The sequence below is a fragment of the Podarcis tiliguerta genome (genome assembly GCF_965153285.1).
Source record: "Podarcis tiliguerta genome assembly, chromosome: 5".
Lineage (NCBI taxonomy): Eukaryota > Metazoa > Chordata > Lepidosauria > Squamata > Lacertidae > Podarcis > Podarcis tiliguerta.
The window spans coordinates 98,515,807-98,543,170 of NC_139538.1; the positions used below are offsets into that span (position 1 = coordinate 98,515,807).

At 42.7% G+C, this 27,364-nt stretch overlaps 1 protein-coding gene across 1 annotated transcript in view; it reads left to right on the top strand.

Annotated features, from left to right (window-relative positions):
* LOC310677684 (tigger transposable element-derived protein 1-like) overlaps positions 1-16,185 on the top strand; it is a 92,722-nt gene extending 76,537 nt beyond the window's left edge. The window contains exons 2-3 of the mRNA XM_083440837.1: positions 14,706-15,155; positions 15,791-16,185. The gene's annotated coding sequence lies outside the window, so the exon portion shown is untranslated. The remainder of the gene's footprint in view (positions 1-14,705; positions 15,156-15,790) is intronic.
* Positions 16,186-27,364: the final 11,179 nt, after the last annotated feature.

The following is a 27,364-nucleotide window of genomic DNA, read 5'->3' on the forward strand; positions in this document are numbered from 1 at the left end:
GACTCCTCCCCCCTACTGCACTCTGGGGGGGAAGCTGGTCCGGATTTCCAGCTGTTACTCTCTGAGTCCTCTCTGGCCCCTTCTTCCCGAGGTGTCCCCCTTGCCCTGACCATGGGGGCCCCTTTCTGTGAATCCTCCGAGTCACTGGAGAGACTCAGAGACCTCGGACTACTGTCGTCGCTGACATTTCCTTCTGACTCCTCCCCTCGCTCTCCGTTTCCTGCCTCTCCAGTGACTCTTCTCCTGAACCCCTGACAGTGGTGCTTCAGGTTAAGAACAGTTTCAGGTTAAGTACGGACCTCCAGAACACATTAAGTACTTAACCTGAGGTACCACTGTAACTCAGTCCCAGAACAGATTGCAGAGTGCACCGTTATTTAATATAGCCCCCCCCCCCCTTTTATCCTGGCACTTTGAGTCTTATGAGTTAAACAGAAAAAGGAATTATTTCACAATAAGAATGGTGGAAAGCTTTGAAGTAGCAGTAAACTATATACCGTATATATTGAATTCAGTAGGTGTCACAGGCTTTTCAGTAAGATGATAATTGTACAGCTTAGATTTACTTCAATTACTTAAAACTATACAGAGGTGTTATAGCTTAGGTTTCAACAACTTGTGGGTTCTGAAAAAGGCTGGTACTTTCAGTCAGGGTAGTATTAATCTGCCTGTTGTCCTTTAGAAATCTCACGCCTGAGGCTCCTCTATTAGACTATCAGGCCAGGGAATCCTCACACCCTGCCTTTGAAAGTCCCACTGACATTCAAGCTAACCCTCAGCCCAGAAGTCTCTAAAGCCTTCTCTGGCTGTAAATATTCCATCAGGGCAGATTTTATACCGCTCAGAGTTTATGCTGTTATCAAGTTGACTGCAAGGAACAACTCCCCACCTTTCCACATCCCTTCTCTTTTTTTAAAAAAAATGCTTTTTATTGGCGTTTCATTTAATACAAACAAACAAAATACAGTAAAATTCAACGATCATTTACCCACATTCTTTCCCCACACTCTGCTGAGCATTGACTTACTTCCCTCCCTTCAACAGGTTTTCTTATGTCAGTTACCTACTTTCCCACAGTATCCAATCCTATCTACATCCTAAGATTTATTTCAGTCCTGCCAGAGTCTTTAGATTTCTACAGTTATTATTTATGTACTCCATCAATTTACTCCAATCTTTTTGGAATTTTGCTTCCTCCTGATTTTGGATTCTACAGGTCAGTTTTGCTAGTTCCGCATAATCAACCATCTTTGTCTGCCACTCCTCTATTGTTGGTAATTCTGGTACTTTCCCTTTTTGGGCTAACAACATTCTGGCAGCAGTCATAGCATACACAAATAACCTGTATTTGATCTGCTTTTTCTATTTCTTCTCCCATCAAGCCTAGCAAAAAAGCTTCCGGCTTTTTCGGGAAAGTGTATTTAAATATATTTTCAATTCGTTATAAATCTGTTCCAAAAACTGTTTCATTTTCTGAAAAATAAGTCATGTCAGACTAACCTGATCTCGTTTTTTGACAGAATTACAAGCCTGGTAGATGAAGGGAACGCAGTGGATGTAGTCTACCTTGATTTCAGCAAGGCATTTGACAAGGTGCCCCATGATATTCTTGTAAAGAAGCTGGTAAAATGCGGTCTTGACTATGCTACCACTCAGTGGATTTGTAACTGGCTGACAGACTGAACCCAAAGGGTGCTCATCAATGGTTCCTCTTCATCCTGGAGAAGAGTGACTAGTGGGGTGCCACAGGGTTCTGTCTTGGGCCCGGTCTTATTCAACATCTTCATCTTCAACACCATCATTCAACGACTTGGATGATGGACTCAAGGGCATCCTGATCAAATTTGCAGATGACACCAAACTGGGAGGGGTGGCTAACACCCCAGAGGACAGGATCACACTTCAAAACAACCTTGACAGATTAGAGAACTGGGCCAAAACAAACAAGATGAATTTTAACAGGGAGAAATGTAAAGTATTGCACTTGGGCAAAAAAAATAAAAAAAAATAAAAATGAGAGGCACAAATACAAGATGGGTGACACCTGGCTTGAGAGCAGTACATGTGAAAAGGATCTAGGAGTCTTGGTTGACCACAAACTCGACATGAGCCAACAGTGTGACACGGCAGCTAAAAAAGCCAATGCAATTCTGGGCTGCATCAATAGGTGTATAGCATCTAGATCAAGGGAAGTAATAGTGCCACTGTATTCTGTTCTGGTCAGACCTCACCTGGAGTACTGTGTCCAGTTCTGGGCACCACAGTTCAAGAAGGACACTGACAAACTGGAACGTGTCCAGAGGAGGGCAACCAAAATGGTCAAAGGCCTGGAAACGATGCCTTATGAGGAACGGCTAAGGGAGCTGGGCATGTTTAGCCTGGAGAAGAGGAGGTTAAGGGGTGATATGATAGCCATGTTCAAATATATAAAAGGATGTCACATAGAGGAGGGAGAAAGGTTGTTTTCTGCTGCTCCAGAGAAGCGGACACGGAGCAATGGATCCAAACTACAAGAAAGAAGATTCCACCTAAACATTAGGAAGAACTTCCTGACAGTAAGAGGTGTTCGACAGTGGAATTTGCTGCCAAGGAGTGTGGTGGAGTCTCCTTCTTTGGAGGTCTTTAAGCAGAGGCTTGACAACCATATGTCAGGAGTGCTCTGATGGTGTTTCCTGCTTGGCAGGGGGTTGGACTCGATGGCCCTTGTGGTCTCTTCCAACTCTATGATTCTATGATTCTATGGTACATGCTGTAAATTTTATACTCTCATTCCACAGTTTTACCCAGGCATCTTACTCAATGTTATACCCCAAATCCATTGCTCATTTTATCATCATCTCCTTTGTTTGTTCATCTTTTGTGTAACATTCTAGTAAGAAGTTGTATTTCCACATCCCCTCTCAAGGTGCTCTCACCACCCCCTTCTAGCTAGCTGTATCCACAGCCAATCAGAGTGAAGCTGTAGCTCAGCATATTGAGAGAGATAGCACTCTGTTGGAATTTTATTATTATTATTATTATTATTATTTGATTTTTCAGTTACTTATTCATATACACTTTCCATTTGTTTCCAAATAAATCAAAATACACATAATAATCCCATCTCTTCCCCGGTGACTTCCCACCACCTCATTACGGCTTCTTTTATTCTCTCTCTCTTGCCCACTGTGTTGTTTTTCTTGTTACCTCATCATATATCTTACCTATCTGCTCTTTTACTTTGCAAAATTTAGTTTAAACATATCAAGCATGTAATTTGAGGACAACATTTCTCTAGATTTACACATTCTTTACACATTCCCACTCTTTTTGAATTTTTTGTTTTTGATTATTTCTAATTGCCTCTGTCATTTTAGCTAACTCCAGATACTCACACATTTTGACTTGCCATTCCTCCTTTGTTGGTTTCTTTTCCCCTTTCCAATTTTTTGCTGTTAGCATTCTTGCTGCTGTTGTTGCGTAAAGGAACACCTTTTTATCATTTATGATGTTAACTGTCATGACACCCACTCTGTTGGAATTCTACCTGTTTTGTACCATCAAACTCTGCTTTACCTGGGCCATCTGTCACAGAAGGAACCCCAAGGGTCATCTAGTCTAAACCCCTGCAATGCAGGAAACTCAACTAAAGCATCCGTGACAGATGGCCATCCAACCTCTGATTAAAACCCTCCAAGGAAGGAGAGTCCACCACTTCCCAAAGGAGTCAGTTTCACTGTTGAACAGCTTTTGACTTCAGAAAGTTATTCCTGATGTTTAGTTGGAATCTCCTTTCTTGTTACTTGAAGCCATTGCTTTGGGTCCTACCCTCCAGAGCTTGCTCCATCTTCCATGTGACCCCCATTGTAGGGGGTTGGACTAGATGACCGTTGGGTCTCTTCCAACTCTATGATTCTATGATTCTACAGCCTGTGTTATTGTGGCCAAGCCCCTCCATGCATTTTCAAAAAGTACTTTACAACCAGATTACAGACCTTTTCTATAGTTGAGGTGCTATGATTCAGAGGGGAAGGGAAGAAACCTTTATTTGTGTGTGGGAAGACTTTTGCTTTTATTGGTAGATGGACTGGTGAAAGGTGGTTGGGGCTGGGGGTTGGGGGTGACCAGTTAGCAAACATCAGCTGCTTCGTCAGATGTATATTTATGAATCAGAGACCAGTTATGCCCACGCATGACTAAAATCCAATCTAAGTTAAGCCCTTGGAATTGAATGTGTGCAAGGAAAGCTTTTATGAGTCAATGGCAATTTTATAGACCTAGTGTTGTGTGGTCCAAGCTCAGAGAACATGAGGGTCAGAGATGCCTTACTGGAATGGGTGTTCTTGCTAGGTGTGATTTACAGGGCTTAAAGCCTGGTGAAAATGAAGTCATATGGTGCATCAGGGTTGCCCTGAAAATAAATCCAATTAAACATTGCCATCTTTATTCTTTTTTAATATTTAAAGGAACTGGGGTGAGGAATGAAGTCCAGCTGCAAAGGTAAGTAAAGTAAAGCAAGGGAGAATTTGTACAATGCAAGATGAAGACTCCCAGTACACCACACACTTACCCCAGTATGTAATTCAACAGGTACAGGGTGTACCTGCCATGTTAACCATTTCTATTTATATTCTGAAGCACAGGAATGTAGATGGGCAATAAGTACCAAGTTATTGTATAATTTTTCAAAATTTTACGATTACCCTCCCTGCTTCCTCTGTACATAATGGCCCCTGTGTGCCACTTGGAGGCTGTTCATTATGTCTTTCATATGTTTTTTACCACTTCAGCAGATTCTAATTTATTAGAGACATTCTAAAAAGTAGTAGGTAAACAATCCTACAGAACGAAACTGATTTATAAGACTGTGGAGGACTTTTGGAGATGACTTGGTGAATGCAAACATGCGGGAATTTTTTTTCTAACTTTCTCTCTCTCTGCACACACTTGGCAAGAAGAAAAATTGCCCTGAGGGTGGGATTGGATAGAAGTACAGTAGAACCTCTATTATCCAGATGTCTTGGAATCCATGACATGTATTTGCCCGAGGAAGGGCTTCTGAGATATAGTTGAGACATAAAGCATGCCCAGTACATAGAAGGGCCCAGATTTGGGAGGTCTGGTTAAATGAGTTTTTCTTGTAAAACTGAAAGCCACCCACCAACCTTTGGAATATAAGGTTTATGTGCTATGGGAAGTCAAGAGGGAAGGAAATGAAATTTGTGCTGTTTCCATGGATAAAACCTGGCTTGGAAAAGAGACCAGATCTCATGCAGTCTTTCACTACAGAATGGACTGTTGTGCTCTACAGTATCACCAAGAGCTCCTGGTATAAAACTTTTGCTAGGTACTAGATTGATATTCCCTAACCATTGGGTTCATTCATAAAGGATGTCACAGATAAAAGAGATTAGAAGGAATAGCTAGCTGTAACGTATTAGAATTTTTAGTGCTGTTTAGAATAGGGACACAAGGCGAGGTCTTGTTTTGTTTCTTGTCTTCCCAGTGCAGTCCTATGCATTTCTACCACTTGAAATCAGTGGGACATACAGCTGAGTGTAAAAATGTGATAATTTATACATGGCTCCATTTAATCAGACACCCTTTTGGGAGGGCACCATCACACCCCTTAGCTAGTGTAATTATTAAGCAATGTATGATTATATGCCAAGAGTTCCCCTTTAATATTAAGCAGAGAGTTTCTGGACAATTCTCTGGTTGATACAGAAAGGGAACCAATGACCGCTCCCCGCATAAAACGGGGGGCGCGCTTTGCGTGGACACGCGCAGCCCCTGGATCTGGAGCGGCTCCATCAGCATAGGCTTGGCTTTGCCTTCCCTCAGGTGGGATACCTGGAGGTCTCCGCCTACCCCAGTCAGGTGTCCAATCCCACCTGGGGGATGCGTTGCCAAGGAGACCAGGCCAGGTAGGGGAGGGATTACCTGCCCACACAATAGAGGGAGGATCTTACCTGGGAATCCTCACTTGGCTCCAGAGCTTCTCCCACCCTACCCACCCTCAGTTAATGTCTTATTTTGCAGGTTAACTTTTCTTCACAGGTATGCGGGCGCTGCTACATTAAGGTCACTGTTAAAGGGCCGGAAAGGAATTTCCCTGCATTGGCAGGTTTTGCCTTTCCCGTAGCAAAACGTCACAACTTTGGTGGTATCAGGCCTTGGGCGGAATCCTTTAGTCCATCTTCCTCTTTGCAGTGGCGATACCACGGTTCCCCGTTAAAGGGGTTTCTGAAGGGAGGCATTGACCATACGCCAAAAGGTCGTCATTGCTCTCCCCTGAGGTGGCGGCGTAACGGGGGTGGCTAAGAGCGATAGACTCGCAATCTGGTGAACCGGGTTCGCGTCTCCGCTCCTCCACATGCAGCTGCTGGGTGAACTTGGGCCAGTCACACTTCTTTGAAGTCTCTCAGCCGCACTCATCTCACAGAGTGTTTGTTGTGGGGGAGGAAGGGAAAGGAGAATGTTAGCCGCTTTGAGACTCCTTCGGGTAGTGATAAAGCGGGATATCAAATCCAAACTCTCTTCTTCTTCTTCTTCTTCTTCTTCTTCTTCTTCTTCTTCTTCTTCTTCTTCTTCTTCTTCTTCTTCTTCTTCTCTCCCTCTGCCTGGTTCCTTGTAACTTGAGTTCTTGCAGTGAGGGAACCACTAGAAGGCCCTCAGTGCTAGACCTCAGTGTCCGGGCAGAACAATGGGGGTGGAGACGCTCCTTGAGGCACACTGGACCGAGGCCGTTTAGGGCTTTAAAGGTCAGCGCCAACACTTTGAATAGTGCTCGGAAACATACTGGGAGCCAACGCAGGTCTTTCAAGACTGGAGTTATATGGTCTCAGTGGCCACTTCCAGTCACCAGTCTAGCTGCCACAATCTGGATTAGTTGTAGTTTCCAGGTCACCTTCAAAGGTAGCCCCATGTAGAACGCATTGCAGTAGTCCACGTGGGAGATAACCAGAGCATGCACCGCTTTCGCGAGACAGTCCGTGGGCAGATAGGGTCTCAGCTTGCGTACTAGATGGAGCTGGTAAACAGCTGCCCTGGACACAGAATTGACCTGCGCCTCCATGGACAGCTGTGAGTCTAAAATGACTCCCAGGCCGCGCAGCTGGTCCTTCAGGGGCACAGTTACCCCATTCAGGACCAGGGAGTCCTCCACACCTGCTCGCCTCCTGTCCCCCAAAAACAGTACTTCTCAGGATTCAACCTCAATCTGTTAACTGCAATCCATCCTCCAACCGCCTCCAGACACTCACACAGGACTGTCACTGCCTTCACTGATTCTGCTTTGAAAGAGAGGTAGAGCTGGGTGTCATCTGCATACTGATGAACACCCAGCCCAAACCCCCTCATGATCTCTCCCAGCGGCTGCATGTAGATGCTAAAAAGGATGGGGAAGAGGACAGAACTCTGAGGCACCCCACAAGTGAGAGCCCAGGGGTCTGAAAACTCCACCACCACTTTCCACATGCAGCTGCTGGGTGAACTTGGGCCAGTCACACTTCTTTGAAGTCTCTCAGCCCCACTCATCTCACAGAGTGTTTGTTGTGGGGGAGGAAGGGAAAGGAGAATGTTAGCCGCTTTGAGACTCCTTCGGGTAGTGATAAAGCGGGATATCAAATCCAAACTCTCTTCTTCTTCTTCTTCTTCTTCTTCTTCTTCTTCTTCTTCTTCTTCTTCTCTTTGACATCTGGTGGGAGGGCATTCCACAGGGCAGGTGCCACTACCAAGAAGGCCCTCTGCCTGGTTCCCTGGTTCTTAAAAAGAAAATAAGGTATATTGGAATAAATTTAACAACAAATACTATAGATTTAAGTAATGAGAACTATAGGAAAACATGGAATGAAATAAAAAATGATTTGCAAGTATGGGGGAAATTAAATCATTCCTTACTAGGGAAAATATTGGTAATAAAGATGAACATATTACCAAGGATGATGTTTTTATTTCAAAGTATCCCAATACTAGGAGGAGATAAATGTTTTAATAATTGGAAAAGATATTTGGCTAAATTCGTGTGGGCAGGGAAAAAACCAAGAATAAAACACACAAAAATGATATATAAGAAGGAGAGAGGAGGATTTGGCCTCCCTGACATGGAGTTATATCATGCTGCGGTGGGTCTGACCTGGCTAAAAGAATGGATCAAATTAGATGACTCGGATGTATTGGATTTAGAGGGAGTAGAGACAAGATTTGGATGGCATGCCTATCTAATAGATGAAAAAGTGAAAGTACATAAAGGCTTCCTAGGGCATATAGTCAGAAAGTCTATATATAAAATATGGGAGAAATATAAAAGACTCCTAGAACCAAAAACTCCTTGGTGGGCATCGCCGGCAGAAATTGTCGCAGTGAAAAAATTAAATATGAAAGAAAATTGGGCTACCTATGAAATTGTATTAAAGGAAGAAAACGGAGAATTGGAATTAAAGGATTATACAGAAATTAAAGCTCATATTAGTGACTGGTTCCAATATATTCAAATTAAGTATACATTAGCGAAAGACAAAAAGTTAGGATTTGAAAAAGAAATATCAAAATTCGATAAATACTTAATACAAGAAAAATAAAAAAATATATCTAAATTGTATAATCTGATTTTAGAGGGGGAACCAAAGAATGAATTAGTTAAATGGGCGCAAGATTTTGGGGAAAATATTATGTTTGAACAATGGGGAAAATTGTGGAAAGAAGATATGAAATTCATATCTTCTTCATATCCTGAAGAAGGAGCCAAAAGGGTTTTCTTGTGTGTGTGATTCTTTGTGGCTGATTAGCTGCTCTCCCTGTGCAAAGGTCAGAGGGGGCAGGGTTTCTGTTGAGGCAGGTGATTAGCTGTGGGAGGAGCTTATCAGAGTTTGCAGGGCAGCAGCTGAAGAAGGAATCATAGAATCTTAGAATCATAGAGTTGGAAGAGACCACAAGGGCCATCGAGTCCAACCCCCTGCCGAGCAGGAAACACCATCAGAGCACTCCTGACATATGGTTGTCAAGCCTCTGCTTAAAGACCTCCAAAGAAGGAGACTCCACCACACTCCTTGGCAGCAAATTCCACTGTCAAACAGCTCTTACTGTCAGGAAGTTCTTCCTAATGTTTAGGTGGAATCTTCTTTCTTGTAGTTTGGATCCATTGCTCCGTGTCCGCTTCTCTGGAGCAGCAGAAAACAACCTTTCTCCCTCCTCTATGTGACATCCTTTTATATATTTGAACATGGCTATCATATCACCCCTTAACCTCCTCTTCTCCAGGCTAAACATGCCCAGCTCCCTTAGCCGTTCCTCATAAGGCATCGTTTCCAGGCCTTTGACCATTTTGGTTGCCCTCCTCTGTACACGTTCCAGTTTGTCAGTGTCCTCCTTGAACTGTGGTGCCCAGAACTGGACACAGTACTCCAGGTGAGGTCTGACCAGAGCAGAATACAGTGGCACTATTACTTCCCTTGATCTAGATGCTATACTCCTATTGATGCAGCCCAGAATTGCATTGGCTTTTTTAGCTGCCGCGTCACACTGTTGGCTCATGTCAAGTTTGTGGTCAACCAAGACTCCTAGATCCTTTTCACATGTACTGCTCTCAAGCCAGGTGTCACCCATCTTGTATTTGTGCCTCTCATTTTTTTTGCCCAAGTGCAATACTCAAGATGGAGGGGGAGGGAACAGCTGCAGTCGCCTGCGGTTCCTGCGCAATGTTTGCCATCTTGCCAAAGGTTGCAGGCAGCTTTACCTGCAGCAATTGCATGTTGATTGCCCTCCTAAAAGACAAAGTCCAGCAACTGGAGGAACGTGTAGCTACGCTCCAAAGAATTAGAGAGCTGAAGCTCTTCTTGGAAGCAGCAGAGCACACCGTCTCCACCAAGGAGGAGACAGGAGACTCCCCTGGGAAGGAGGCTAGTTCACCAACACAGGAGCCAGATATGTGGAGAAATGTGACTCAAAGAAGTAGGAGGCCCAGGGTTCGCTCTGATTGTTTAGAAATACACAATCGCTTTGAGGTCCTCTCCCCTAGCATGGAAGACGAAGAGCAGACTCCATTTGAGGATCTCTCCCTCATTACAGTCGATCAGGTATATGAAGATGAGCAGCAAGGTCAGTCCTCAGGGAATGTGCAGGCGACCTTGGAACGGACCGCTCACGGAACAACCCTGACCAAACCTAAGAGGAGGCGTGTAGTGGTGATAGGGGATTCCCTACTGAGGGGAACAGAAGCAGTGATCTGTGGGCCTGACAAGATGTCTCGGGAAGTGTGCTGTTTCCCCGGGGCTGAGATCCAAGATGTAACTGAACGACTGCAAGGAATCATAAAACCCACTGACAAATACACCTTCCTCTTGGTTCATGTGGCAACCAATGACACTGCAAGCAATAGCCTCCAGAAGATCAAAAGAGACTACGAGGGCAGGAAATTGAAGCAATTAAATGCACAAATCGTAATCTCATCTGTCCTCCCAGTTGAACGACGTGGCCCAGGGAGAGAGGGGGAAATAGTGGAAGTAAACAGCTGGCTTCACAAATGGTGTAAACAGGAACGGTTTGGATTCTTAGATCACGGACTGCAGTTTCTTGAAGATGGACTTCTGGCAAGCGATGGGCTGCACCTCACAACGGTTGGGAGGAATGTTTTTGCCAAAAAACTCAGAAACCTCATCAGGAGGGCTTTAAACTGACTAATGTGGGGGAGGGAGACAGTACTCCTGAAGGTAGGAGTCTATCAATTGATGAAGATGATCATTCAAATGTCATAGACCAAATGGAGCAAACAGCACACAGACCTAGTGGTGGGAGGAAAAAATCCTTAAATAAGAGACACGAGGGAATGATTAATGGACTTCAATGTCTGTACACTAATGCGCAAAGCATGGGAAATAAACAAGATGAGCTTCAGCTCTTGGTACAGCAAACTAAATATGACATAATAGGCATCACTGAAACCTGGTGGGATAAGTCCCACAATTGGAATGTAAAAATGGAGGGATACAATCTATTTCAGAGAAACAGACCAGACAAGAAAGGAGGAGGAGTGGTGTTATATGTCAGGGATGTGTATACCTGTGAAGAGATCCAAGATTTAGAACCTCAAAGCCAAAGTGAGAGTATTTGGGTCAAAATTAAGGGAGAGAAGAATAACAGTGACCTCATTGTGGGAATTTACTATAGATCCCCAAGCCAAACGGAGGACATAGATGATGCCTTCCTGGAACAGATGGCCAAGCATGCAAAAGGAAGGGAGATAGTAGTAATGGGGGACTTCAATTACCCAGATATTTGTTGGATGTCAAACTTAGCCAAGAGCATAAGGTCAAACAGATTCCTCACTGGCCTTGCAGACAACTTCATTGTCCAGAAAGTGGGAGAAGCAACAAGAGGAACAGCCATTTTAGATCTGGTCCTAACCAATGTTGATGACCTGGTTAGTGGGGTAGAAGTGGAAGGATCATTAGGCGCGAGTGATCATGCTCTTCTGAAGTTTACTATACAGCGGAAAGGAGCAGCCAAGCATACTAGGACTCAATTTCTTGACTTTAAGAAAGCCGACTTCATAAAACTTAGGGAAGTGCTGGGTGAGATCCCATGGACAGTAATACTAAAAGGAAAGGGAGTTCATGATGGCTGGGAGTTTGTTAAGAGGGAGATAGTAAAAGCACAACTTCAGGCCATACCAATGATGCGGAAACATGGAAGGTGCCTAAAGAAGCCAGGGTGGTTATCTGAAGAACCTTTAACTGAGTTAAGATTAAAAAAGGATGTGTACAAAAAATGGAAAAGGGGGGAAACCACCAAAGAGGACTTCAAACAAATAGCCAGCACGTGTAGACACAAAGTCAGAAAAGCTAAAGCACAGAATGAACTCAGGCTTGCTAGAGAGGTTAGAAGCAACAAAAAAGGCTTCTATGGGTATGTTCGTAGCAAAAGGAAGAACAAAGAAACAGTGGGGTCACTCAGAGGAGAAGATGGCGAAATGCAAACAGGGGACACAGAAAGGGCTGAACTCCTCAATGCCTTCTTTGCCTCAGTCTACTCCGATAAAGAAAACAATGCCCGACCTGAAGAATTTGGAGCAAATGATTCAGCAGAGGAAACACAGCCCAGAATAACTAAGGAGATAGTACAAGAATACTTGGCTAGTTTAGATGTATTCAAGTCTCCAGGGCCAGATGAACTGCATCCAAGAGTATTAAAAGAACTGGCAGATGTGATCTCAGAACCACTGGCGGTCATCTTTGAGTATTCCTGGAGAACAGGCGAAGTCCCGGCAGACTGGAGGAGGGCAAATGTTGTCCCTATTTTCAAAAAGGGGAAAAGAGAGGACCCAAATAATTACTGCCCGGACAGTCTGATATCAATACCAGGGAAGATTCTGGAGCAGATCATTAAGCAAACAGTCTGTGAGCACCTAGAAAGGAATGCTGTGATCACCAATAGTCAGCATGGATTTCTGAAAAATAAGTCATGTCAGACTAACCTGATCTCGTTTTTTGACAGAATTACAAGCCTGGTAGATGAAGGGAACGCAGTGGATGTAGTCTACCTTGATTTCAGCAAGGCATTTGACAAGGTGCCCCATGATATTCTTGTAAAGAAGCTGGTAAAATGCGGTCTTGACTATGCTACCACTCAGTGGATTTGTAACTGGCTGACTGACCAGACCCAAAGGGTGCTCATCAATGGTTCCTCTTCATCCTGGAGAAGAGTGACTAGTGGGGTGCCACAGGGTTCTGTCTTGGGCCTGGTCTTATTCAACAACTTTATCAACGACCTGGATGATGGACTCAAGGGCATCCTGATCAAATTTGCAGATGACACCAAACTGGGAGGGGTGGCTAACACCCCAGAAGACAGGATCACACTTCAAAATGACCTTGACAGATTAGAGAACTGGGCCAAAACAAACAAGATGAATTTTAACAGGGAGAAATGTAAAGTATTGCACTTGGAGAAAAAAAAAATGAGAGGCACAAATACAAGATGGGTGACACCTGGCTTGAGAGCAGTACATGTGAAAAGGATCTAGGAGTCTTGGTTGACCACAAACTCGACATGAGTCAACAGTGTGACGCGGCAGCTAAAAAAGCCAATGCAATTCTGGGCTGCATCAATAGGAGTATAGCGTCTAGATCAAGTGAAGTTATAGTGCCACTGTATTCTGCTCTGGTCAGACCTCACCTGGAGTACTGCGTCCAGTTCTGGGCACCACAGTTCAAGAAGGACATTGACAAACTGGAACGTGTCCAGAGGAGGGCAACCAAAATGGTCAAAGGCCTGGAAACGATGCCTTATGAGGAACGGCTAAGGGAGCTGGGCATGTTTAGCCTGGAGAAGAGGAGGTTAAGGGGTGATATGATAGCCATGTTCAAATATATAAAAGGATGTCACATAGAGGAGGGAGAAAGGTTGTTTTCTGCTGCTCCAGAGAAGCGGACACGGAGCAATGGATCCAAACTACAAGATAGAAGATTCCACCTAAACATTAGGAAGAACTTCCTGACAGTAAGAGCTGTTCGACAGTGGAATTTGCTGCCAAGGAGTGTGGTGGAGTCTCCTTCTTTGGAGGTCTTTAAGCAGAGGCTTGACAACCATATGTCAGGAGTGCTCTGATGGTGTTTCCTGCTTGGGGGGACTCGATGGCCCTTGTGGTCTCTTCCAACTCTATGATTCTATTCTATGATTCACTATGTGTTATATATTCAAAGAAAATTACATCAAAATACAACATAGATGGTATTTAACACCTGAAAGAATAGCAAAAATGAATAAAAATTGTAGTGATGTCTGCTGGCGATGCAACACTGGAAAAGGTACTATGATACATATATGGTGGAATTGTTTAAACATCAAACAATTTTGGGAAACAATATATAACAAAATGAAAAAAAATGTTCAGATATTCATTTAGGAAAACACCAGAAGGTTTTCTTTTGGGAATACCAGGAAGCCTAAAGGAAGAAGACAAGACATTATATTTATATGCAACAGTAGCAGCAAGGCTATTGATTGCAAAAAATTGGAAAGTTGGTATTATACTGACAAAAATAGAGTGGCTTGCCAAATTATTGGAGTATTACAATATATCCAAAAGAGAAGATAGACAGGGACTGGAAGGTGTTTAAAGGATACTTGCAAAACCATATCGAAAAATCAGAACTCCTATTAGAATAAACAAGTTCCATTTCAAATACTGAAATATTAATAAGATGGAGAACAATGTGTAATAGAAAAAGAAGTATGAAATTAGGTTAAAGGTGTGTGAAAGAAAGTAATAGAAGTGGAAAGAAATTGCAATTGAGTAGATTGGAAGTCTAACACAAAGGTGGGGTGAGGGGTGGTGGATGGTGATGGGAAAAGGAATTATCTGTGGGATTGAGTGTAGGTATGTTTGAACATTTTTAAGGATTGTATGAAATGTATGATTGTATGCTTGTATATATGTTTACTAATGCTGAATTATTTTAACAATAAAAACTCCCCCCCCCCCAAAAAAAGGAAAGGAAGATTTGAAACTGGGCAATAGTTGGCCATATTGGCCAGGTCTAGAGTTGTTTTTTTTAAAGAAGTGGTTTAATGACCGCCTCTTTCAGCAGGTCTGGGAAGGCTCCCTTACAGAGAGAAGCATTCATCACCCCATGAAGCCCGTTACCCAGCCCTTCCCGGCTAGCTTTTATAAGCCAGGATGGGCAGGGATCAAGGAGACAGGTGGTTGGTTTCACTCGTCCAAGCAGTCTGTCCACATCCTCGGAGGTAACAGATTGGAATTGATCCCATGCAACCTGACTAGACAGGACTCTAGCACTCTCCCCGCTCCCACAGTGTAGTCTACCTCTTCCCGAATCTGAGTGACTTTATCTGCAAAAAAATTTACAAAATCATTGCAGGATGATCATGTTGCCCGTACTGGGCCCTGGTGTAGCAGATGGTTCCGCTATCTAGCGAAGCACCTGAAAGGGTCTCCTGCTGCTGTTTTCTGCAGATGCAATCGAGGCAGTAAAGAAAGTCTTCTTCACCGTCGCTACCGCCACTTGCTAGGCTCGACACTGAGCTCTAACCCGTGTCCGGTCAGCTTCAGAATGAGTTATCCGCCACTGGCGCTCTAGCCATCTCAGCCATTGTTTCATTGCCCTCAGATCCATGGAAAACCATGGGTCTGTCCGGGCTCCATGCAATCAGAGAGGGCGCTTTGGAGCCAAACAGTCAATAGCCCTGGTTAACTCCACATTCCAGCGGGCCACCAGGGAATCAGCTGAGAGGCCATCAACATGGGATAAAGCATCCCCTACCACTCTCTGGAAACCATTTGGATCCATTAAGTGGCAGGGGCGGACGATCCAAATTGGTCCCACCTCCCTGCAGAGGGGAAGGTTTGCGGAGAAGTCCAGTTGCACCAAGAAGTGATCTGACCATGGCACTTCTTTAGTTTCACTTTTACTTAGCGTCAGATCACCAACATCCATAGACCTGGTGGTCTAAGGCATGTCAGCGGCTATGGGTTGGGTCAGACTTATTCAGGGACAGCCCCATGGAGGCCATGCTTTCCACGAAGTCCAGAGCGGCAGAGTGTAAGGTTGTGTGCGCGTGGATGTTAAAATCTCCTGGGACAACCAAACTAGGTGTTTCCAGGAGAACATCCGCCATGACCTGAAGTTGCTCGGGCAGGAAATCCTTGGTGCAGCGGGGAGATGTCGGTTCCACCAAAAGGAATCTTGTACTGCCCCTAATGACTAATGACTTCCTAAAAATCACTGCAACCCCCCTGGCCTGGGTTGCTGTACGTAAGAGAAACCTGGTGGACAAGCAGCGGCAAGAACAGGCCCATCAGCTTCATCCAACCAAGTCTCTGTTACACATGCCAGGTCAAGTCCTCCATCCATGATCAAGTCATGGATGGCAGTGGTCTTATGAATCATTGACCTGGCATTGCACAGCAGCACCTTCAGGTCATGTGGGTATCCTTTGCTGATTCCAGTATTGCTGATTCCAGAGGCAGGGATAGTCCTCAAATAACAACTAAGCCTGCCTCCTCTGTAATGACATGGTCTGGTCTTAGCGTATAACTCCTTCTCCTACCCGTGATCACTGAGATCAGTTGTCCCAGTGCATCTCCCCCTGTGGAACCTGCCCCAGCCATTTTGTTAGCTAAGATCCACTCCAAGGCAGCCCTGATCCCTCCCCTTAAAACAAAATAAAACCTATATAAAAACAAAACAACACAACAATAAAAACCAAAAACAGTAAAAGTTACAACCATACCAAAATTAAACAAATTCCCAAACCCAACTAAACATCCATCCCACCCCCCACACCAAAAAGAATTTATAAAGGTAAAAATATTTTTTTAATTTTTTTTTTTAAATAACTGCACTGTTCTGAGATCTCCTGCGCATGCCCCACCCTGGGCCAGATGGTGAGAGGCAGGGACAGGACCTGCAGGCACTCACATCAGGGGAGTCCTTCTGGGCAGTATACCAACACAAATAGAAATCACAAGATTGTAGTTGTTATATAAGTGATTATTATATCTGAATGGAATGTAACGAAAATTATTAAAATTTTGGAACACAGAAATTTTTTTTAGAAGAATGAAGTTATCTACTCTGGCATGAGAGGGGGCCAGTTTAATTAAATTGTATAATTTGACATTTGAATAATTGGCATTAATTGTATTAATTGTATTAATTGGGTAAAATTAGTATTGTTAGAATGAGGCTGCTATTGGAACGATACTGGTAAATCATATATATATATATATATACTGGGATACAATCTCAAAAATGATAGAATGATCTCGATACGAATCCAAGGCAGACCTTTTAACATCACAGTAATCCAAGTTTATGCACCAACTACTGGTGCTGAAGAAACTGAAATTCACCAATTCTATGAAGACTTACAAGACCTTATAGAAGTGACACCAAAGAAGGATGTTCTTCTCATTATAGGGGATTGGAATGATAAAGTAGGGAATCAAGAGATAAAAGGAACAACTGGCAAGTTTGGCCTTGGAGAGCAAAATGAAGCAGGGCAAAGGCTAATAGAGTTCTGCCAAGAGAACAAGCTGGTCATCACAAACACACTTTTCCAACAACACAAGAGACGACTCTACACATGGACATCACCAGATGGGCAACATCAAAATCAGATTGATTATATTCTCTGCAGCCAAAGATGGAGAAGTCAGCGAAAACAAGACCTGGAGCTGACTGTGGCTCAGATCATCAGCTTCTTATAGCAAAATTCAAGCTTAAACTGAAGAAAGTAGGAAAAACCACTGGGCCGGTAAGATACAATCTAAACCAAATCCCTTATGAATACACAGTGGAAGTGAGGAACAGGTTTAAGGACTTAGATTTGCTAGACAGAGTGCCTGAAGAACTATGGATGGAGGCTCGAAACATTATACAGGAGGCAGCAACGAAAACCATCCCAATGAAAAGGAAATGCAAGAAAGCAAAGTGGCAAAGAAATAGAGGAAAACAACAGAATGGGAAGAACCAGAGATCTGTTCAAGAAAATTGGAGATATGAAAGGAACATTTTGTACAAAGATTACCATAATAAAGGACAAAAGTGGTAAGCACCTAACAGAAGCAGAAGACATCAAGAAGAGGTGGCAAGAATACACAGAGGAATTATACCAGAAAGATATGGATGTCTCGTACACCCCAGGTAGTGTGGTTGCTGACCTTGAGCCAGACATCCTGGAGAGTGAAGTCAAATGGGCCTTAGAAAGCACTGCAAATAACAAGGCCAGTGGAAGTGATGGTATTCCTGCTGAACTATTTAAAATTGTAAAAGATGATGCTTTTAAGGTGCTACACTCAATATGCCAGCAAGTTTGGAAAACTCAGCAGTGGCCAGAGGATTGGAGAAGATCAGTCTACATCCCAATCCCAAAGAAAGGCAGTGCCAAGGAATGCTCCAACTACCGCACAATTGCACTCATTTCAGACGCTAGCAAGGTTATGCTTAAAATTCTACAAGGAAGGCTCAAGCACTTTGTACAAAGTCCTGGGAGTAGAAGGTGCCACACCTTCTATGGAAGCAAATAGTGAGTAGCCATTTCTTTTTATTTCATGGAATTTGTAAACAGCTCAATTACAAATAAAATCTCTAAGCAGATTTAGCAACTCCTTGTGACATGAATAAAGGCTGGTGAGTCGATATATATTGGTAAAAGAAGCAAAGAAGGGAGGTGCTGGGTGTGACTAGAGAGAGATGAAGAAAAAGAGAGAAATCAGAAATGCAGTTGGAAGGGGCCCTGAAAATTCAACCCTAGTCCAACCCTAGGACTAGATTGCAAGAATATCCAGCTGTCCCATAGTGGATCAAACCTCCAACCTTGGCATTATCAGCACCATGCTCTATCCAGTTGAGCTATCCAGGAGGAGGAGGAAGCGGAGGGGGAGAGTGAGGGTAGATTGTTGTTGCAGGCTCTCTCCCTCCTTCCCTAGGCTGCATCAGGATACGGACTGCATGTGCATCTGGAATAATTTCAGACCTGCCAGTCAGCAAGATGTCATTCCTGTTATGTTGGAGCCTCTTGGGAAAGGCAGATAAGGAAATGGTGCTCTTGGGCAGTCAGAAGGCAGAACAGAGAACGGGGATTCTGCCTGTGCTGGATGGGGTCCCACTTCCCCTGAAAACACAAGTTCACAGTTTAGGCATGCTCCTGGACTCAGCCCTGAGCCTGGTTGCACAGGTCTCTGCAGTGGCCAGGAGTACATTTGACCACTTACAGCTAGTGTGCCAGCTGTGTCCATTCCTTGAAATGACTGATTTAGCTGCAGTCACCAATGCCTTAATTACATCCCGTTTGGATTAGATACTTTACACAGGTATTACTCTATACTCCGCCTTTGAAAAGGGCTCAGAAACTTCAACTGCCTCAAAGAGCTGCAGCCAGATTGCTGACGACTCCCTTGTTAAAACAGCACCACTGGCTACCAGTCTATTTCCAGGCACAATTCAAAGTACAACTTATGACCTATAAAGCCCCACAAGGCTTAGGTCCAAGCTATCTGTAAGACCATATTCCCTCACACAAACTGGCCTATGTTTTGAGATCTTTGGAGGAAGGTCTTCTCCCACCGCCCTCACTGGCATGCTTGGTGGGGACATAGAAGATGGCCCTTCTTGGTGGCTGCTCCCAGGCAACTTCAGAACTCCCTCCATGGAGAAACTAGACTGTCTCCCTCCTTGCTGTCCTTCTGCCTTTTTGTTCTAACAGGCTTTTGGGAATTGATTGCTTTTAATGAAAGGACAGGTGCCGTGCTATTTTTATTGTAATGGTCTGTATGTTTTAATAGATCATATATGTTTAATTAGAACCATAGAACTGTAGAGTTGGAAGGGACCCCAAGGTTCATCTAGTCCAACCCCCTGCAATGCAGGAATCTCAACATGCGATTTCCCACCCAATTTGAAACCATACTGGACCTTGCTTAGCTTTGCAAATGTGCTAGTAGGTTTTTTTGCTGTACCACTAGGAGGGTGCCTAAATGTAATCATTAGATTTGTTTTTAATTATTGCTTTCCCCTCTGTTTTTAACTGTTTCTATTTTAGCTACAAGCTGCCTTGAGTCCCTGTCAAAGGAAAAGGCAGAATATAAATAAATATAATAATAGCAAGTTCTCTTTTCAGAAATCTCATTTTTCTTTGTGGAACCCCATCTGAGCCCTTTTCAAAGCGCGCACACACCATTTGCAGCTCCATTAGACCCACCCCCCTGTATCCCCAAATAGCAACCTCTTTATTCATATTTCACAAATTATAGTTTCCTTTTACTGTCCAGATGATAGATTCTTTCATGTTAGATCAGCTCAGCCTTTACTTCATCATATTAGACTCTTAATCTTTTGACAAACTGTACTTTGGCAGGCTAAGTTCTTTCACCATATGGAACCACTTTCCCCTTATTTATCCCCTGCATTCACTTTGCCCCTTAAAATGATGACTGCATGTGGCCACTCAGCTCATAAATAGGAGTTAGGGAAACAGAGGTTAAACCACGGCCCCTGAAGGCTGGGTTTTGAGGGTGCAGAATGTGGAAAAAGTGGGCTAATCCACAAGCATGTGGTTTGTTACCATCACTTGAGGTATGAATGGATAAACCTAAAGCTTGCAGTTCTTGAGGGATAAGATGTGTTTTCTTCTGGTAAAACTGCTGTGCATCTTGGCTAGGAAAATGAGCCACTTCACTTCCTAGTGGCCAGAATGCAGGTATAGTACACTGTTATTATGGCTGACCTTAAAATGTTGGTAGATTCCACACATGCCAGGCTACCAAATAAGTATGCTTCGTTATGGTAAATGGCATAAAACTTCCACTTGTAGCCTCATCCAGTGTAACTCCATTAACACATTTCCCTGTCTCTTGTCTGTAAATGGATCTAGATTTTTTCTCTCTACCTGGTTAAACACAGCTGGGACCAGGGTTTGCAAATGCATTTGGGCACTTTTCAGATGGCAAGCACATACCAAGGAAGGGAAAAGCTAAAGGAGGAGGATAGACACTGTTTTCTATTGTCACTCCTACAGTTCACTCAGAGTCAGGGGGAAAATGGTTTCCCTTATGGTGATAGTCATACAGGATGTGTCCCTAATGTCAAAAGACTTGACAGATCACCATACAATTTTAGATGGAGAAAAATTAGCTTGTCATTTGGAAAAGGCAACATAGCTTTGGTTGTCCCTCTCTACTCTTGATGGTGATTAGATCTACTGTGGATCTAGAATATTCCTTCTGCTATTAAATTGGTCGTGTATTGTAGCTTTTCAATTACATTTCCAGAGCAAACGGGAAGGCATAGTCAATGCTAGTTTAAGGGCATCCTGCAGATTCAAAGTTTTCCCCAGTCAACACAATATCATTCCTATCATTCCCAACTGCCAACAAAACATTTACAGCAGAAGAGTGATAGCAGAAGTGCTTGCTGCCACCACACCAAGGAGGCCACCAGTAGAAGGTCTCCCTCTCTGACCGCAGGCCGGAGTGTCGAGAGGGAGCTCCAAGACACCCTGTGCCTCAATGGCCCTTTCTGGGAGCTTAAGCTTCCACAACTATGGGTTACAGGAAGAAGCAGGAACTCAAGACCCCATCACCACTGTCACATTTGGGTCCAGACTCTTTTCATAAACAGAATATGTGGAAATTTAATAAAGGAACAAATGATCAGATGTTCTACAAACCCCTCCCCACTCTTAAATACTGTAGGGTAGTAGCTCTTTCTTTTAACCTTATGTAGAAAAATGATTTAATCTCCTCATCAACACTAGCTTGAAAGTAGGCTGGGCTGTGCAGATAAATCAAGGACAGCCAAACCCCCGAAGCTAGTGCTGATTGCTTGTTCCCACCATGAAACACGTGGGGGTTTCATATTTTATGTTATTATTAATAATAAAAAACAGCTTCAGGCATCATGAATTTACTTTCAGACTGTGAGCCTTTTCCTGAAAGACAATGCTTTCTTTATTAGATAACCATCTTAACTGATTCAATACTTGTGGTGCAGTCAATACAAGGTGAGGCTATTCAGTCTTCGACAAGTTTCAAACCAACATAAACATCAACAGCTAAATCACCTTTTAAAACAAGATTGCATGACTTCCTAGGGATATTCAGGGTCAAAATTTAGTGCTGAGCTTGGAATTAACAAGAAGCAAACAAACTCAGAGGGTGTGCTCACATGGACATTAATAATAATAGATTTTATTTATACCCCGCCCTCCCTGGCCGAGACTTGGCTCAGGGCGGCTAACACCAAATATATACTGTAATACATTAAAAAACACAAAATCAAATTGTTGTAAGCCAAAAATGGTTTACGCCAATAAAACTCAGAGACAAGATGAGTTAGGAGTCCACTGTTGTTTATTGCAAAGCAAGTGTGGTGTAGTGGTTAAGAGCGGTAGTCACGTAATCTGGGTAACCGGGTTCGCGTCTCCGCTCCTCCACATGCAGCTGCTGGGTGACCTTGGGCCAGTCACAGTCTCTCAGCCCCACTCACCTCACAGAGTGTTTGTTGTGGGGGAGGAAGGGAAAGGAGAATGTTAGCCGCTTTGAGACTCCTTAAAGGGAGTGAAAGGCGGGATATCAAATCCAAACTCTTCTTCTTCTTCTTCAAACCCGCCCAAGGGTCCAGGCAGGGGTATTTATAAGTTTCAAACAAAGCATTTCAATTTCCACCAATTATATACATCATTATCTCATTTCATGTTTAATACACATGCGCAATAAGCATCGCTAACTAAACTTTGATTCTCACCGTGATCTGTTACATTGTGTTAGTATGCATGTTGGGAACCTGTGTTAGGTGTAGCCATTTGCACCATATATCAACTTATGTTCTAGCTTATGTTCTAGCTATATCTTCGTGATTTACTTATTAGCTGTCCTTCTGTCCCAGTAGGGGGTGGCATCTTGCAAAATCAGCAGTTTCTTAAAGCAACAGGTTGCGTGTTCAGACCTTTAAACCTCCCTCTTAAATTCAGACAAGACTCAAATTTTGGTTTGGTTTTTGGCAGAATTTAGACCACAACTTTATTGATTACATCAAGTGAGTGGCTGCATAGGCTCTGGTTCGACTAGCTCCCTGGACCGTGGCAGGTAGTGCTGACGCAGGGCACCAGCATAGGTCAGCCGAGGGTGAACACCTGGATAAGCGGAAAGCTGGGAACAGGCTATCTCTGCCACCCAAATGCCCCCCCTGGACTCAGGCACGGGCACAACCCCCTCACAGGGGTTGACCAAACCATCAAGTCCCTTGATTCCTTTAATGGAATACCCTCCACATAGGGATGGCCAGAGCATTCTCCCAACCCTATCACCTGAACCAGAGCCTTTCTGTCACACGAGCACCTGCGCTCACTGCCAACCACTCATACTTGTAACCAATCCCTTAACCCCGCTGACACAGCAGTCAGCCACAAATCATTCCCAGATGAACCCCATGAAGCCTGCAAAGAGACGCATTGCGAAATGCCCAGGTGATGGATCACTGTCCTGCCCAAGGCCAGAACTTTCTTGGCCACTGTGCTCTGCATGTGCCTCCTGGCCCTCTCAGTGGCAGTTGGGCAACAACTTTCTCTCCATTCACATCACTGCAGGAGTTGTGACCAGAAAATTTTGAGTCCAGGAAGAGCTGCTTTCAACTCCTCCAAGTCCTCCTGCATGTGGGTCCACAGGGGTAAGCTGGGAGCTTCCAGCAGGTCATTCTCACCCAGCTGCACCACCATCGCCATAGGCGTGCCTTCTGCAATCACCTTCGCCTGCACCATTGGAAGAAGCTCCTCCCAACACATTCCTCATCTGGACACCCAGGATATGCACGCATGGTCAGGGGGCCTGAGCCTGCGTTCGAATCCAGACTTCTCCGCCTTCTTGCTGGCCCAGTGGACAATGCTGTGCCCGACTATCCAGACGTGCAGGGTAGGCGGACCTAGGAATAAACAAAAAAAATTAGTAACTGCACCTCAGTTCCGCATAACCCTTGTATGCTTCAGATTTCCAGCGGCCCAAATCCTTAATCCTGTCGACGGACAGGCCCCAATGCACAGCGGTGGTAGCTGCCCTGATACGGAAGGAAAGAAGTGCAAATCAGCTGGCCGGGAGGCCGCATGCTGCCAGAGCCTTGCACGTTACTGCAGAAAATTGATGCCTCCTTAACAAGGACACATCCTTGTGAACCAGGAAGGGACCATCCCCAGGCGGGCAAAGGGACAGATATTTCTTGGCATTCTTTTGATTACATAATATTTTATTCCATTTTTTCATAAATATTTACAATCATACAAATTTCCAATTAACATATTTACAATTTTATGGACTTCCCTCAGCTTCTCTGACAATCGTCCGTATTTGAAGTTTTGTCTACGCATTCCTCAATTTTTGTATCACCTTTAAGTAAGTAGATAAGTAAGAAGGTAAATAAGTAAGTAAATAAATAAATATCTTAACAAATTTGTTTACATTTTTGCAATATTCCTTATTTTTTTCACAAAGCTTCTTTAAAACCCACTAGCGTTGTTTGCTCATCACATACACTCTTCAAATACTCCGAAAATTTTTCCCAGTCCTCAATGAATTTGTGATCTTTTTGGTATCTAATTTTCCCTGTTAGCTTGTCCAGTTCTGCGTAATCCGTTAACTTCATTCTCCATTCCTCCAAAGTCGGTAGATCTTCCTGTTTCCATTTTTGGGCTATTAATAATCTCGCTGCTGTTATCGCGTACTGAAAAAGTTTACAGTCTTTTTTATTAATTTCATTTCTCGTTATTCCTAGAAGGAAAGTTTCTGGTTTTTTTTACAAAACTGTATTTTAACATCTTCTTTAACTCATTGTATATCAACTCCCAGAACCCCTTCACTTTTTTGCATTCCCACCACATATGAATGAAGGTCCCCTCTTTCTCTTTACATTTCCAACACTTATTGTTGGTTTTAAACATTTTTGCTAATTTAACTGGTGTGATATACCATCTGTATACCATTTTCATCGTGTTTTCTTTTAACGTGGTGCATGCTGTAAACTTCAAGTTATCGTTCCATATTTTCACACACTCTTCCCAATATATATTGTACCCAAAATCCCTAGCCCAATGAATCATTACCGACTTGACTTCCTCGTCCATTGTATACCATTCCAATAACATTTTGTACATTTTTGAGATTATTTTGCTATCACTATTTACTATTTCCGTTTGAAATCTTGAGTCTTTCTCTATATAGCCTTTCTCTTTCAGATCTTTTTTAAACATATCATTTATCTGATAATAATTAAACCAGTCAAATACATATTTTTTTACTTGTTCATATGGCTTCAGTCTCCATTTTTCTCCATCTTTAACCACTAAATCTCCATAAGTAATCCAACTACCTCTCATATTAATCTTTTTAACACACATAACCTCCAGTGGGGACAGCCAATGTGGAACCCCTGATTCCAACAGATTTTTATATCTCTCCCATACTTCCTTTAGCGATTTCTGAAAGATGTGGTCTTCAAAAGTTTTGTGGCCCTTCTTGTTCTCCCGCCATAAGTATGCGTGCCACCCAAATCTGTTATCAAATCCCTCCAGGTCTAACAATTTTGTATTCTTTAGTTTTATCCACTCTTTTATCCAACAGAGACACGAGGCCTCATAATATAGTTTCAAGTCTGGCAGGGCAAAGCCTCCCCTTTCTCTCGCGTCCGTTAACAGTTTATATTGAATCCTCGGCTTTTTGCCCTGCCAGATATATCTCGAAATACCTCTTTGCCACTCTTTAAATATCCTCGTCCCTTTCAGTATTGGGATCATCTGAAATAAAAATAACATCTTTGGGAGTACACACATCTTAATCGTTGATATTCTGCCCCAAAAAGATAGATTCAATCTTCCCCACACCTCTAAGTCTTTCTTAATTCCGTTCCATACTGGTATATAATTATTCTGGAACAGATCAATGTTTTTGGGAGTTAGCCATATTCCCAAATATTTTACTTTTTTCACAACTTCAATACCAATTTATTGTTGCAGACCTTCTATCAGAGTTTGCTCCATATTTTTTACTATGATTTTAGTTTTTTTCTTATTTAATATGAAACCTGCCACTTTACCAAATTGTTCAATATCTTCTAACACTTCATTTGCACTCTCCATCGGGTCTTCCATCATTATTACCAGATCATCCGCAAAGGCTTTGACTTTATATTCATTTTGTCCCACTGACACCCCTTTTATCATTTCGTTTTTCCTTATTGAGTTTAAAAAGACCTCCAGAACCATTATAAACAACAGAGGCGAGAGTGGACATCCCTGCCTTGTACCTTTCGATATTTTTACCTCTTCCGTAATTACATTATTCACCATCAATTTTGCTCTTTGTTCCGTATAAATTGCCTTTATTCCATTGAAAAAGTCCTTCCCCATCTCCATATATTCTAAATTTTTTAACATAAAATCCCATGATATATTATCGAATGCCTTTTCGGCATCCACAAACATCATAATTGCCTGTTTCTCATTCCTGGCTGTCAGATATTCCAAAATATTAATTATATTCCTAACATTGTCCCTCATCTGCCTGCCCGGAAGGAAGCCTGCTTGATCATCATGGATAATTTCTTGTAGGACCTTTTTCAACCTTTTTGCCATTATTCCCGCAAAGATTTTATAGTCTGTATTCAACAAAGAAATTGGCCTATAGTTCTTTACTTGTGTTAAGTCTGCATCTTGCTTTGGGATAAAAGTTATAAAGGCTTCTTTCCACGTCTCCGGTATTTCCCTTTCTTTCAGAATATTATTCATTACTTCTTTCAATGGTGCCGTCAGAGTTTGTCTCAGCTCTTTATAATAACTTGCTGTGAATCCATCTGGTCCTGGGGCTATCCCTTTTTTCAACTCTTTTATAATCTCTGTTATCTCCTCATTATCTATTGGGGGTGTTCAGCTTGTCTTTCTTTTCTGTCGGGATCTTTTGCACCTCTTTTTCTTTTAAATATCTCTCTATTTTCCTCATGTTGTTTTTTTCTTTGCTTTTATACAATTGTCTGTAAAAGCCCAAGAATCCTTTTCTAATTCCTTTCGGATTAGTTATCTCTTCTCCATCTACTATAATTTTATTTATTGTATTTTGTTCTTTTCTTTTCTTGATTTGCCAAGCAAGCCACTTCCCAGATTTATTAGCAAATTCAAAATTTTTCTGTCTTAGCCTTTTGATGTTCCACTCCACTTCTCTATTTATTATCATAGCAAATTGTGTTTGCAACACCTTAATACTTTGTTTAATTTTGGAATTATTTGGTTTTTTAATTAATTTTTGCTCATTGTCCATTATTTGTTTTAGGATCTCTTTCTTTTCTTTCTCTCTGTTTTTCTTTTTAATTGAATTCCGTTGTATGAAGAACCCTCTCATCACTGCCTTGCTTGCGTCCCAAACTATATTCATCTTCGTACCTTTATTACAGTTATCCTCGAAATATTCTATCAATTTCTTTTGTGCATCTTGTAAAATTTTTTGATCATCTAAGAGGTAATCATTCATTCTCCATCTAAAAGTTCTTTCTTCCAAACCTTTTATCTCCAATTTAATTGGGCTGTGATCTGAAATTACTTTAGGTTGAATTTCAATTTGTGAGATTCTTGGGGTTAATTCGTTGGAAATCCAAATTTGATCGATTCTAGACATTGACTGATTTGGTTCTGAATAAAACGTAAACTGTTTTTCGAGTGGATGTCTCAGTCTCCAAATATCGATCAGGTTACAGTTTTTTGACATTTCAAAGAAAGTTTTGGGTAGTTTACCTTCTTTCGTCCCTTTGTCTCTTAGTCTATCCATTTCTGTTGAGACTACCCCGTTCATATCTCCCATCACGATTATCTTCTGGTCCATATATTCAAACAG